This window comes from Peromyscus maniculatus, chromosome 21, assembly GCF_049852395.1.
Source record: "Peromyscus maniculatus bairdii isolate BWxNUB_F1_BW_parent chromosome 21, HU_Pman_BW_mat_3.1, whole genome shotgun sequence".
Taxonomy (NCBI): domain Eukaryota; kingdom Metazoa; phylum Chordata; class Mammalia; order Rodentia; family Cricetidae; genus Peromyscus; species Peromyscus maniculatus.
In genome coordinates, this window is record NC_134872.1 from 60,755,224 (window position 1) to 60,769,014 (window position 13,791).

The following is a 13,791-nucleotide window of genomic DNA, read 5'->3' on the forward strand; positions in this document are numbered from 1 at the left end:
AATCAAGACAGAAAATAATTTAATGGAGAGCTAAAAGAATACACTCTAATCAAAATTACTCCTTTGAAAAATTAATAAAGTTAACAAGCCCCTTGCCAAATTAACGAAAAGATGCAAACTAATAAAATTAGAATCAAAAAACAGAGATATCAAAAAGATTCCAATTAAATCAATATGACCATTATGAAATACTTTGAAACTGACATTCTGGTTAGTCCCAGTACTTAGGAAGCCAAGGAAGAACTCCATGAGTTCAAAGCCAGTCTGGTCTACATATAGAGTTCCAAGAGAGCCAGGATTATACTATGAGACCCTGTCTCATAAAAAAAAAGGAAGAAAACCTAAATTCCAAAAACCCAAAAATACAGAATATACATTTCTAGACATAAGACCTAGATTTAAAATCAAAATTAAATCAAGGACTGGCAGGATGGCTTGGCGGGTAAAGGTGTTTGTTTGCTCATGGCTACCTGAGTACAGTTCCTAAAATCCATATGGTAGAAGAAGAGACCTGATCTCCAGTTATCCTCTGACTTAAACACATGATACATACATACATGTGAAATAACACATAGATATTAATAAACAGAATTTTTATTAAATAAAAGACAGATTCTTAACAAACAATAAGTTTGAAGGAGTAATTTTAAATATCTCCCTACAAAGACTCCAAACTAGATGGATTCATTGCCTAATTCTACCAAACCATTAAGGAAGAGCTAATACCAATATTCCTCAAAGTGGTCAAGAACATAGAGAAAACATAAACTGGCATAGCCACTACTGAAGTCAAATTGAAGTACCATATGACTCAGCTATAGTCCTGTGTACATACTCAAAGACTCTAGGTCAGTATACCTCAGAAATATGTGTACATCCACACTTAATCCTGCACTATTCACATAAGAACTGCAAAAAGTCTAGATGCTCACCAGCAATGAATGGATAAAGAAAATGTTTTACAGAGACACAATGTAAATTTTTTGCCATAACAAAAATGAAATCATGACTTGTAGGAAAATGAATAGAACCAGAGATTATGTTAAGCAAAGTAATTCAGGCTCAGAAATACAAATGCATGTTTTCTACCATATACTAAGTATGTGAGTGTGTGTCTACATGTGTATGTATGTATATGTGCCTGTCGGTCTACCTGTAGGTCTTGAAAAACAAAAGGAAACCCTCAATGAGTGATGGAAGGTTTTGGGGATCATAGAATTCATGTGATTCAGGAAGAGAAAGGGACCTATTAAGAGGGCAGGTGTGATGAAGGTATGGGAAAGGAATTAATGAGGCGGGGAAAAGGTGTAATGACTTAAGTGTGTGGAAATGTCATAATGAAATCTATTACTTCATATGTTAACTTAAAAAAACAATTTGAAAAACTTCAAGTGTGAAAGCAAGTACATTGCAGTCTTTTTTTTCTTTACCCCTTTACAGTGTTCTATCACTTTTTGTAAAATTTCTCTCTTGACCATACAGAGTTTATGAATACGTTTCCTTTTTTGTTGTTTTGGGGGTTTGTTTATTTCTGAGGATTGAGCCCAGGTCTTTGTGCATGCTTAGGCAAATAGTGCTCTATCACTGAGCTAAATGCCCACTCCTAAATACTTGTATGTTCTCCACTATTTACAAGTTTATTTCATGAGCTAACTATCTGCTTTGTTGACAGTGCAGCCATCAGCAAACAGGAATCAAATTTTGAAAGATTTTCCATTATTGTCAGATTCATATTTTAACAAAATGACTGCCATTTTCAAATGCTGCCATTATTTAAATGTAGTTTGATTGGGATATCAACTTAAAATTTACCCCCTTTCTCACTGTGTTCAATGAACACTAAAGAACCTAAATAGATCTAAAGAAAATGAAAAACCTCTTCAAGCTGAGTTAACTTTTCTACAAGGGCTACATGGAGCATGTTAACCTGTGACCTAACAAAAGCTCACCTGATGTTTGAGTTAGCTCCCAGGTAGCCTCACTACTCCACAGTTTGGAGCAAGCCAGCAAAAGTAAATCTCTTCATCTATCTAAGATGAAGACACTGGACTAGATACCGCCACAGGTTCCTCTAACTCTAAACGTCATACAATTCCATAACTATAATAGAGATCAGTCACCAAACACGTTTCCAATACACCACTGCTTCCCACTCATAGCCTAAAACGGGTAGAATGCAGGGCTGGATGGTTAGCCTACCATGCCCAGAGAAACAAATGCTGTCTAGAGTTTTATATTCTCTTGGTTTGACTGAATAACCAAGACAAAATTATGAACAGAGTTATGAAGCCCTCTCCCTACCAAACTGAAGGACAGATCATAACAGAACAGAAATGACCAGTAAGCATACTAAAATTTTCAATCATAAAACTATGATGAAAATATTAGCAAAATAATCATTTCCACAATCAAATCAAAGAATCTTATTAAAAATATGAAAACCTTGTAACAGACTGGGTGCAGGCCAGCTGACATACTAGTGATGGGAATATTAGCTGGTCCCATCACTCCAGCCAATACAGATCAAAGTTTTAAATGTGTTACACATTAACATACACTTTAGATTTTATTCTCTAGAAATACTTAGGCATACACATAAAGCTTTTGATATCATGGATGTTTATAAGCATAAAAGTTAAAAAGCAAACACCCAGCAGTCAGGGACAGATTACCTAAAAAACCTTTAGAGTATTTGAAAATACTTACCAATAGCAAATATTCAGTGCAGAGAATAACCTTAAATTTCCTACAGTATGCCTTTTTCTCAGCTAATGACATCATCTCCTAATTGTTCCCTCATATTTCAGAACAGTCGGATTCCTCACAAACTGACTCATCTTTTTCATCTGATAACAGAGGAGGCTTCATTTCTAAACAGCTCTCTAAGGAATGTTCTTTCCAGGCCAAGCTGTGAGTGTTCCACTCATTGTGATGCAACTACTAAGGCAAATGCCATGAACAATACTGCTGGTCTGCTTGAGTCTACTCCATTCTACTTCTGATGTGCGTTCTGTATCTGGAAGACGGAAAGAAACCTAAAAACTCCATTTGGTTCCTCCATAGTTAAGAACTCTGTGCTAGTTAGTTTTATATCAACTTGGCAAAAGCTAGAGTCATCTGAGAAGAGGGAACCTCAACTGAGAAAATGCCCCCAAAAGGTCAGGCTGCAGACAAGCATGTAAGACATTTCCTTAATTAGTGACTGATGTAGGAGCGCTCAGCCCATTGTGGGTGTTGTCACCCCTGGGTGGTGGTAATCTTAGATGCTACAAGAAAGCAGGCTGAGAAAGTCATGGGGAGGAAGCCAGTAGGCAGCAACTCAGAGTTTCTGGAGGGGTCTTGTTGCCTACAGTGCATTCCTGGGAGTCACAGACTAAAGGCAAGCATGACAGCCAAAACCAAGACACTAGATGAGATTGAGATGGGAGAGAATGCATACAGAAAAAAGATGTTCAAATACTGAAATCAAGTGGGCCAAGACTCTCGCCTTCTAATTAAAAAAAAGAAAAAAAAAGCATGGTGACACACTCGTGTAATACCATCACTTGAGAGACAGAGGCAGGGACAGTGCAAGTTTCAAGCCCCAGCCTGGTCTATGTAAAGAGACTGTCCAAAAAAGAGGAGGAGGAGGAGTGTGAGAGAGGAAAGGGAGTGGGGGGGGCGGGTAAAGAGTGCAAGCAAATGCCTATTGTAAAGCTCTAAATAGTCATGAACTCAGAATTCACCTAACTTACACAACTTCAATTCGCACAGCCATCAGTCCTCCTACCCTACATAATTAATAGTAAGTGTTCAGAAAGTATCTGTGAAATGTATCCACCTGGGTCTGATCCTAAACTTCCCTTCTTCCCCACAGTAGATGTTACAATCTATGAATGGCAATGGCATAGTATTTGCACAATTCTCATAGTCTCCTGTATCCTTCAAATTATTTCTAAATTACTTACACTCCATACCATACAAAGTCATCCACAGAGTTATTTATTGTACTGCATTGCTTACAGACTAATAATGAAAATTAAAGTCTATACATGGTTAGCACATCATTTTTTTTTAAAAAAAAAATATCTTATCTGCAGTTGGTTAGATCCATGGATGCAAAATCTACAGGTAAGGAAGTAGAGCTGTTCTTCTCTAAGTAACCCTGAACAAAATCCACAGTAGCAATAAGCCACAGAGGCTCTGGTTTACTTTCATGATACACTCTTTGTTATCTTCTTTGAAAAGAGGATGATGGCAAAATAAAATTAGAAGAACACCAATTACTACAATTTAAAGTGTTCTGACAAACACCAGAGTACTTCCTAATAATACTTTTCCTAACACAGCATCCTAAAATGATTAGGGCTTAACAGAGTCAAAAAGCAAACATTAATTACTCCTTAGGCATATTGTCTTATCAATCAATTAATGGTATCTTAAAATTTTGAGTTTCATGTTTATACTCTCAATATGTTCAGAATGGTTGATCTATATTTACAAAGTGATTCAGCACAAGATATATAAAAGTTCATATATTACATATACAGTATAGTTGAACACCCACATATCTACTGCCTTGGCTCAACAATAATTATTTTCTTACATTTTCTTCATCTCATATGAAATATCTAATCTCAGATATCAAGAATCCCTTGCATTTTATAAATCTCTAAAAAGAGACCAAAATGTCACTACTACCTGTTGTAGTTTTCTTTCTGGTGCTATGATAAAACACGCTGACTAAAAACATCTTAGGGAAGGGGAAGATTTATTTAGCTTAACATTTCCAGATCACAGTACATCACTGAGGGAAATCAAGTCAAGACTTCAAGCGGAAACCACGGAGAAATGCTGCTTGCTGGCTCGATCACAGCCTCATGTTTAGCTAGATTTCTTATCGAGCCCAGGACTACCTGGTACCACCCAGGAAATGGCACCACCCAAGGTGGGCTGAACCCTTTTATATTAATTAAGGCAATCAAGATAATCCCACACAGACACGTCCACAGACCAATATGATAAAGTTAATTTCTCAATTGAAGATTTATTTCAATTACTGTAAGCTGTGTCAATGTCTGAGTTAGGGTTTCTACTGCTATGATAAAACACCATGATCAAGAGCAACTTGGGGGAAAATAGCATCTATTTCATCTTACACTTGCACTTCACAGTCTGTCACTGAAGGAAGTCAGGATAGGCACTCAAAGCACCAATTAAGCAGAAGAAGCTTTGGAGGAACACTGCTTACTGGCTTGCTCCCCGTTCAGCCTTCTTAAACAACCTAGGACCATCTGCCCAGGGGTGGCACCACCCCCAGTGAGCTGGACCTTCCCACATCAAACATTAATCTCAGTTAAAATACGCTCTTCCTAGATATGTCTAGATTTGTGCCAAGTTGACAAAGACCAACCACCACAGTCAAGTCAACAGTTAAGGCAAACCAAGAGAACACACATAACAAAACTTTTCAGTGTAATCTAACACTCAGCACATATTCTATTTCCCCTAACTGTGCTTTGTTTAAAAAAAAAAGAAAGAAAGAAAGAAACACAATTCTCAAAAGTGTATCTCATGTACCTGGTGTGTCTCTACATCTTTCTGAATGTTGACGAGTACAACCTCCCAACTTTTTTCATATCATTTGACTTGATAAAGCAATCCTAACCCTAGGCTTAAAAAAGAGCAATTAAAACCTCCCTTATATATTTTCAGAGGGCATGCACATTTATGTCACTAATCAAATGAAGTAGTCACTCTAAAAGCAGCCTGCTGGGTGTGTTGGCATATGCCTTTGATCCCAGGGTCCAGGGGGTAAGGGTAGGTGATATCTAAGACTTCAAGGACAGCCTGGTCTACATAGGAAGTTCTAGACCAGCCAAGATTGAATAGTGAGATACTTTATCCAAAATATATATATAGTTAAATTAAATTAGAAAAATATCCTTAATATGACAGTCAAGGGCCACCAAAAATTAACCTTCAACTAAATGGGAGTGACCTTAAAAATTCAGTTCCTGAGCTCGGAGTATAGCTCAGTGCCCCTGCTTACCATGAGCAAAAGTCCTAGGTTCATTCTCCAGCATGTCAAAAATAAAACCAAGACACACTTGGTTATGGTATTAACTGGGACTGATATCTTCTTCTGTAAGACCTTTTTAAAGTAAAAGAATTTAGTACATATTGGGTAAGTTTATTCCACTTGACCACTATAATTCAGTCCTTTGTGTGTTAAGTTATACATGTGTTTTAAGCATATTCGCTTGAAATATTGTATAAATATTATATTCACAAACACCTGTAATATTACTACATTTTCCAAGTACCTCAACTTCTTTTCTATTTCACTTTTTTTAATGACTGGTACAAAGAATTGCTGAAAATAGGTCTTTGGTAATGTGGTGTGGGGGAAGAGGGAACTCCAGTCTTAGGACTGTCTCAGTCCTTCAAGCTGTCTGTCTGTCTGTCTCTCGACTGTGTACTTCACAAGTACTCTGCAGGGTTTCCATATCCCATCAGTGGTGAGACCGGTATGGCTACAAGGGTGGAGTTGGAATTTATTTTCCCTCAGTACAATTAATTTAGGTTCAGTTAAAAGTTTCTCCTAAAAACAAACATCAAGAACTGAGTGTTCTGGAGTAGGTAACTTCAGAATGGTTCCTTTTCCCCTGCTTCTGCAGGAGGCATGAGAAGTTTCTCCTGTATTCCTTTAAGAATCTGACTGAGGCCGGGCGGTGGTGGCGCACGCCTTTAATTCCAACACTCGGGAGGCAGAGCCAGGCGGATCTCTGTGAGTTCGAGGCCAGCCTGGGCTACCAAGTGAGTCCCAGGAAAGGCGCAAAGCTACACAGAGAAACCCTGTCCTGGGGTCCCACCCCCACCGCACGAGAAAGCTGGCCCTGCCCCTAATAGGAGTGCTGGCCCCCCAACTTGGGAAAGTTCACCCCACTCCTCACCATGAGCCTGAGAGAACTGACTCTGCCCCTCACCTGAGAGGAGTGGTCCCAGAGACCCAGACCAATCAGCTACCACTCAAGCACACATCCAAGTCTTGGAGATGGCACTCCCCCAACATCTACCCAATCTATGACCTGCTGGAGTGTGTGAAGGGACTGATCCTGAGGAAGCATAGCCACAGGATCTCCATGACAACAGGGCAACAGCAGGATATCAGAGAGGAATATCAGTGGGGGTGCAGTATTGATGGCATAGCAACAGAGACGCCTTGAACCTGATTAACACAATGAACATTTGCAAGTAAAGCTGTTTGGACAAAAGGGTCTACTGCATGATACACAGCAGCTCCCAATGCCACTAAGATGAAGAGGCAATGAAGAGGCAGGAAGGACGGAGGAGCAAACTTAAGGGTTTTTTTTTTCTTTTTGTTTATTTTTTATATTATTTTTATTCTTTTTTAGCTTTGAGAGGGTGGTGACACTACAAGAGTGAGGGGCGGATACGGAGGGAGAGGTAAACCTCACAAAATTTGAAAGCCACCTTCTATGAACAGGTCCCTTGAGAAGTTTTAATTCCGATTATCTGGGTTTAATATAAAGAATAATTACAATCTGCCTTTAAAATACTCTCAGGGGGCACATACTTATAAAAATGCCACTGATCTGCTGTACATCTCATGATCCTTATTTGGTATGAATTATAAATATAGTCTGAATGTGAATATTCATGATTTACAAAAAACTAAAGCTCAGCTAGGAGAGAATGAAACAAAAAAAGTATTTTATATAATATTAATATACACACACATATATGTACACACGTACACACACACACACACACATACACACACACACACTTAGTTATTTACTATTTAGTTCTTTTACAGCTAGTTGCTGCTCTGAGATATATCTACCCCAGTAAACTATGAGTCTCTGTATCATCCTCCTCTATGCAAGTCAGGAGCAAAACAATTTGCCCCAAGATCTCATTCCTCTGAAGGGTTTAAACACAGCTGGTTTTCAAAAACAGCCTTATTACTCAGCCACATTAGAGTTAAGACAGTCACAAATCAAAGGGAAAGTCTTTGATCCAATGCCCAGTTGCCTATTAACAAAGCAATAATTCACTTTGGCAAAATGGCCATGAAAATAAAGGAATCTTTACAAATCTACAATAGAAGGATTCTTTGCATATACAACACATTACAAATTAATTTTGTTTTTCAAACTCCCTAAGACACTGGTCTATTAAACAGGCTATAGCAAGTACATGGTTATGGAACACATGATCTGCTTTCCAGAACAGTCAAGGATAAAAATAAGAATAGTCCTGTCTTCAAGCAGCATACTAATCCAGAAGAGAAGCTCAAAGATGCAGGACTCTACACTAAAGTTCGAGGTTGACTTCTCATGTTTCGAATTTCTGGAATATAGTGATTTCTAAGTCCTGGGAAGCCAGCCTTCAACTCACACCAAAAATTCTAGTAACATAGAATCAAAAAGTTGTACAGATCCATGGCCCCTTGGAGTTGACTGTATGTAAATAGTATCTTTTCATTAATAATGACAATCTTACCTATAGGCTGTACTTTTGTCGTCACATATATCATCATATTGCCTAACAAAACACAACTAGAGCACAAAAAAGAAATCATATTACACAAAGATGCTATAATCAAATTTAGAGCTGTATGTGGTGAATAACACAACCCTCCAAGAAAAACAAGCCAGACACAGTGATATACACACACCTTTAATCCCAGGACACTTGGGAAGTTGAGGCAGGAGAATAAAGAGCTCAAAGGCATCCTCAACTCTGTGGAGTTGCCCTCAAGGGCAACCTGGGCTACAAGAGACCCTACCTAAAAGCAAAAAAAAAGTTAAACCACTGCTTTCCATGTGTTTTTGGTTTGCTTGTTTAATACTCATTAATATTTTAATTGATGGGGGGGTACCAATCAAGGACTTTTCCAGGTGAGGTGCTGAAGAGATGGCTCAGCAGTTAAGAAAGAGCACTGGTTAGATTCCCAGTACCCATAGGGTGGCTCACAACCACCTGTAACTCCAGTTCCAGGGGATCCAATGCCCTCCTCTGGCTTTTACAGGTACTGCACACATGTGGTGCACAAACATACATGAAGGCAAAACACCCATACACGCAAAATTTTAACAATAAGAAAAAACAGGAACAAGAACAATTTGCAAAATCTTTACTCATTAAATTCATTTTCATGAACAAACAAAACCGTTTTAGGAGTATAATATAGATTACAAATTCACAAAGTACTTAAGTAATTGCTGTAAAATCTTTAATAACTACTAACATCATCAAATGGAAAAAAATGTATATATACGTGTATTTTAGTTTTTAAAATGCCTGGCTACCATTGATCTACTTTGTATGTGTTCTAAAATTTTAGAGTGCTACAGAATTGAAACCATACATTATTTTGAAGTTCTTTGTTTAAGGATTCCTTCACTAAGCATAATGTTTTTAGGACTGGTTGGATGACTAGTCATTTCTTTGTAGTGCAAAGTACTATTCCATTTTATGGATACAGCATTTTCTTTTTTGTTTGTGTGTTTTTCTCAGGTTTCCTGGTGGTGCTGGTGCTGGTGCTAGTGGTGGTGCAGTGGTAGTTGTGGGTTTTTGTTTTGTTTTGCGACTGAATCTCACTATGTTACCAGGCTGACCTCAAACTCACAGAGATCTACCTGTCTCTGCCTCCTGGTACTAGAACCAAAGCCATGCCTATGCCTGGCCCCATGGTGTTTTCTTTATCCATTCAACAAATAAGGGACATCTGAATTACTTCTAGTGGTTCGCTATTATGATAAAACTTCTATAAATATCCAAATTCAAATTTTTATTTCTTCTTAATAAGTTGCAGTATTTCTTTACATATTCAGAGCAAAAATTCTTATCAGATATTATGTTTTCTCCAGGTCTGCCTTGCCTTTTTTTCTTCTGAAAAAGTTTTTAATTTTTTTTGGGGGGAGGGGGAGGGTTAATACAGGGTTTCTCTGTGTAGCTTTGCACCTTACCTGGAACTCATTCTGTAGCCCAGGCTGGCCTCAAACTCACAGAGATCCACCTGCCTCTGCCTCCTGAATGCTGGGATTAAAGGCATGCGCCACCACTGCCCACAAGTTTTTAATTTTAATGAAATCCATTTTCACACTTTTATCTTCATAGAACATATGTTTGTATCCTATTCAAAGTATCTTTGCTTATATTAAGGTCCCAAAGATTTTCTCTCATATTCACTTCTAAAAGTTTTATAGTTTTGGGTCTCAAGTTTTGTTTTATGGACCATTTTAAATTTTATTATGTTATAAAGGTCAAAGGACATTCTGTTGCTAGTATGTGAAAAGATTATCTTTTTCCCCACTGAGTCACCTTGTCACTTCTGTTAACAAAGCACAGTAAGTATACTTCCAGATTATCACTTACCTATGTCTATCCTGACACCAATATCTCATCTTGATAACCTAGGAGGTCAGACCTCTAAGAGTTTTTTACTTCCAAAATATTTTTTGGTATTTATGAGGAGGGTTATTTGTATTTCATTAAATTTTTTTAGAATTAATTTGTTAAATCCTAAAACAAAGGGGAAAAAAGACTATGATTTTTTGAGTAGGATGATCATGTTGGCTCTAGAGATTAGAAGTGTCATTCTCAAAACACAAGTTTTCTAACCCATGAACATGGTGTGTATCTGTTTATTCTTCCTCAACAATCCCTTACATTTTCAGAGTACAAGCCTTGAACATACTGTATTAAATTCATCCTGAGATTTTTATCCTTTATATCACCATCAACAGAAATTTTTCAACTTCAAAATATGTGTTGCTAGCATATACAATTAATTTCTCTCTATTCATTTTGATTCTTACAACTTGAATAAACTCAAATCTTGGTTCTAATGGTTCTTTTTTGATAAATTCTTTGGGGTTTCTACATAAATATGCACACTGCAAAGATAATGTGAAATAACTTTCTCAATGCATATACTTTTTTAAGTGATTGCGGTAAGAATGACTGGTTTAAACTTTATTCATCACTGTCCTGTGCCATTTTACATACATTTAAAGGAGAACCTTTATAAAAATCTAAGTCCAAAAGCCAGGTGCCATGGTATATGCCTGTAATACAATACTTGGAAGACCTGAAGGAAGAATGACCACAAATTCAAATCCAACCTTGGCAACAGAACAAAATCCCCAGATCAAAAACTAAATTTAAAAAATTAAGTTCGGGCTGGAGAAATGGCTCAGTGGTTAAGAGCATTGGCTGCTCTTCCAGAGGTCCTGAGTTCAATTCCCAGCAACCACATGGTGGCTCACAACCATCTGTCATGAGATCTGATTCCCTCTTCTGGTGTGCATGAAGACAGGTCACTCGCATACATAAAATAAATAAATACTTTAAAAAAATTAAGTTCAGTATACATTTTTTTTTACCATTAATCCATTTGTTTGGGCCAAAATAATGACCTTCAAAGATGCCCATGTACTAATCTCTATCATCCCTGTTAATGAATAAAGGACACTGTGATGACAGTATTATCCTGGATTATCTACATAAGCCCAATATAATCATAAGGGTTCTAAAAGGTGTAATGATGTAAGAAAATGAAGGAGGGGGTTGAAGATGGCTGCTGATGTCTTTGAAGGTGGAAGAGGCCATGTGCCAAAAAGCAAGAAAAAGGAAATTAATTTTTAGAATTTCTCCTAAATCTTCCAGATAGAACAAAGGGCCACCAACACTTGCTTTTAATTTGGACTTGACCTTCAGAACTGTAACAGGATACACTATATTGCTTCAAGCCCTATAATTTGTAGAAATATTTTCTATAACTAATAGGAAATGGGTGTATCAGTGATCACTTTCTATCAATAAACGTGCTCTGCTAGTTTTCTGATACAACCACAAGTAATTTTCAGGAGCACAAATATATGAACTAAACACATCAAAACTAAACTCTAATTTCTATGGATTTTCCTGTATCAGAAGATAAAATTATCCTGAGTATGATTTCCCACAGAATCCTTGTTTCTTTTTAATCTGGGATCTGAGCTCATCACTGGTCTTTGAATTATGCACTCTGCAGAAGATCAAGATCAGACCTCTGAAGTTCTGTCATCAATCACCCCTAAAGCAACCACCTGGATCTCTTGTAAAATGGAGACTAAAAATTAGATGAGTGGGTAGAAAGAACAGACTATGGAAGTTTGCTACAAAGTTTGTAATTCTCTTTCCTTGCAGCTCTCAAAATCCTCACATTTACCATTCAACATATGTGAACATAATGCTAGCACAAGATTCAAACCGCTTTTTTAAAGTTTACGTGAAATAATATTTTAAAGTGTAAATGAAATTAAATTCTAAATAAATTCTCTAATATTGCAGCTAAATGCTATGATAGTTAAACAGAGCTCAAATATTTCAAGAAGAAAATATTGATATTGATAAATACACATGGGCTGGACATTAACCTATACATGCTTTCTTTAAATTGAAGAGTAAAAAGAGGTCTTGCAAGGCCAGAAAGATGACTCAGAGAATAAAGGCACTTGCCACCAAAGCCAATGACCTGAGTTCAATTCCAAGACACAAGCAGTGGAAGGAGAGAACCAACTTGTGCAAGTTGTCCTCTGACTTCCACATCCGTATCATAACACATGTCCCTACACACACACACACACACACACACACACACACACACACACACACACACAGACACAATTAAATTTTAAGGGAGATAGGGATAGCAAGATGATTTATTACCACAAACCCAACAAACTTCTGTAAAGGTGGAAAGAGATAACCAACAAGTAAAACATCCTCTGACCTCCGTACAACACACCGCCACAGCACATGCATACACAGATACATACACACACAACACAATACTAATTTTAAAGGGGGTGTTTTTCAGGAGCCTAAGGAGATGGCTCAGTAAGGATTCTTGCTTGGCAAACAAGGGGACCTGAGCTCAAAAGCCCAGCACCCACATAAAAAGCTAGGCATAGCTGTATGCTTGAAACTTCAGGACAAACAGGCAGATCCCGGAACCCTGCTAGCCAACCAGCCCAGCCTAAATAGCAAGCCACTCAGGGTTCAGTGAGAAACCCTGTCTCAAGTGGCTTCTGTATCCACACAGATGCAAATACCTGCACATTTAACATACATACATCACACACACACACACACACACACACACACACACACCTACATAAAGAAACAAAAATAGTTACCTTTTCATGTAAATGTATACCTTCAGACTAAGTTTGTGCCATTAAAACAGTAATTAAGGAACTAGAGAGATGGCTCAAATACACTTGGTACTCCTGCAGAAGACTAGGTTCAGTTCCTAGCACCCATATAGCTCACAACTGTCTATAATTCCAAGTCCAGCAGAGCTGACCTCCTCTTCTGACCTCTATAAACACTGTGTGCATGTGGTGCACTTACATGTAGGCAAAGAATTCATATACAAAAAGTAAAAATAATCACTTAAAACATTTTTGTTTAGCCAGGCATGATGGCGCATGCCTTTAGTCCTAGCACTTGGGAAGCAGAGGCAGGCAGATCTCTGTGAGTTCAAAGCCAGCCTGGTCTACAACGTGAGTTCCGGGACAGTCAGAGCTGTTACACAGGAGAAACCCTGTTTCGAAAAACCAAGGGAAAAAAATTTTTTAATTAAAAAATTTTAAAGGAAAGGGGTTGGATTTATTAGACAATTGAAAGAAGTGGAGACTGTTGAACCCTAACCACTCCAGGAAAGCACTATAGTAAAAGGGTTTCAAAAGGGGGGCGCGGGGTGGGGGGCGGTGAAACTCTTCAATTTAC

General features: G+C 37.8%; 1 protein-coding gene across 5 annotated transcripts in view; it reads right to left on the bottom strand.

Annotated features, from left to right (window-relative positions):
- The window catches only part of Smap1 (small ArfGAP 1), a 102,682-nt gene that overhangs the window by 79,705 nt on the left and 9,186 nt on the right, over positions 1 to 13,791 (bottom strand). The window contains exon 1 of one of the 5 annotated variants that reach the window (XM_042266316.2): positions 2,707 to 2,935. The exons of 3 other annotated variants lie outside the window; for them this stretch is intronic. The gene's annotated coding sequence lies outside the window, so the exon portion shown is untranslated. Of the gene's footprint in view, positions 1 to 2,706; positions 2,936 to 13,791 lie in introns of those variants that run through there. One more of the 5 variants, XM_042266318.2, reaches the window with a different exon arrangement.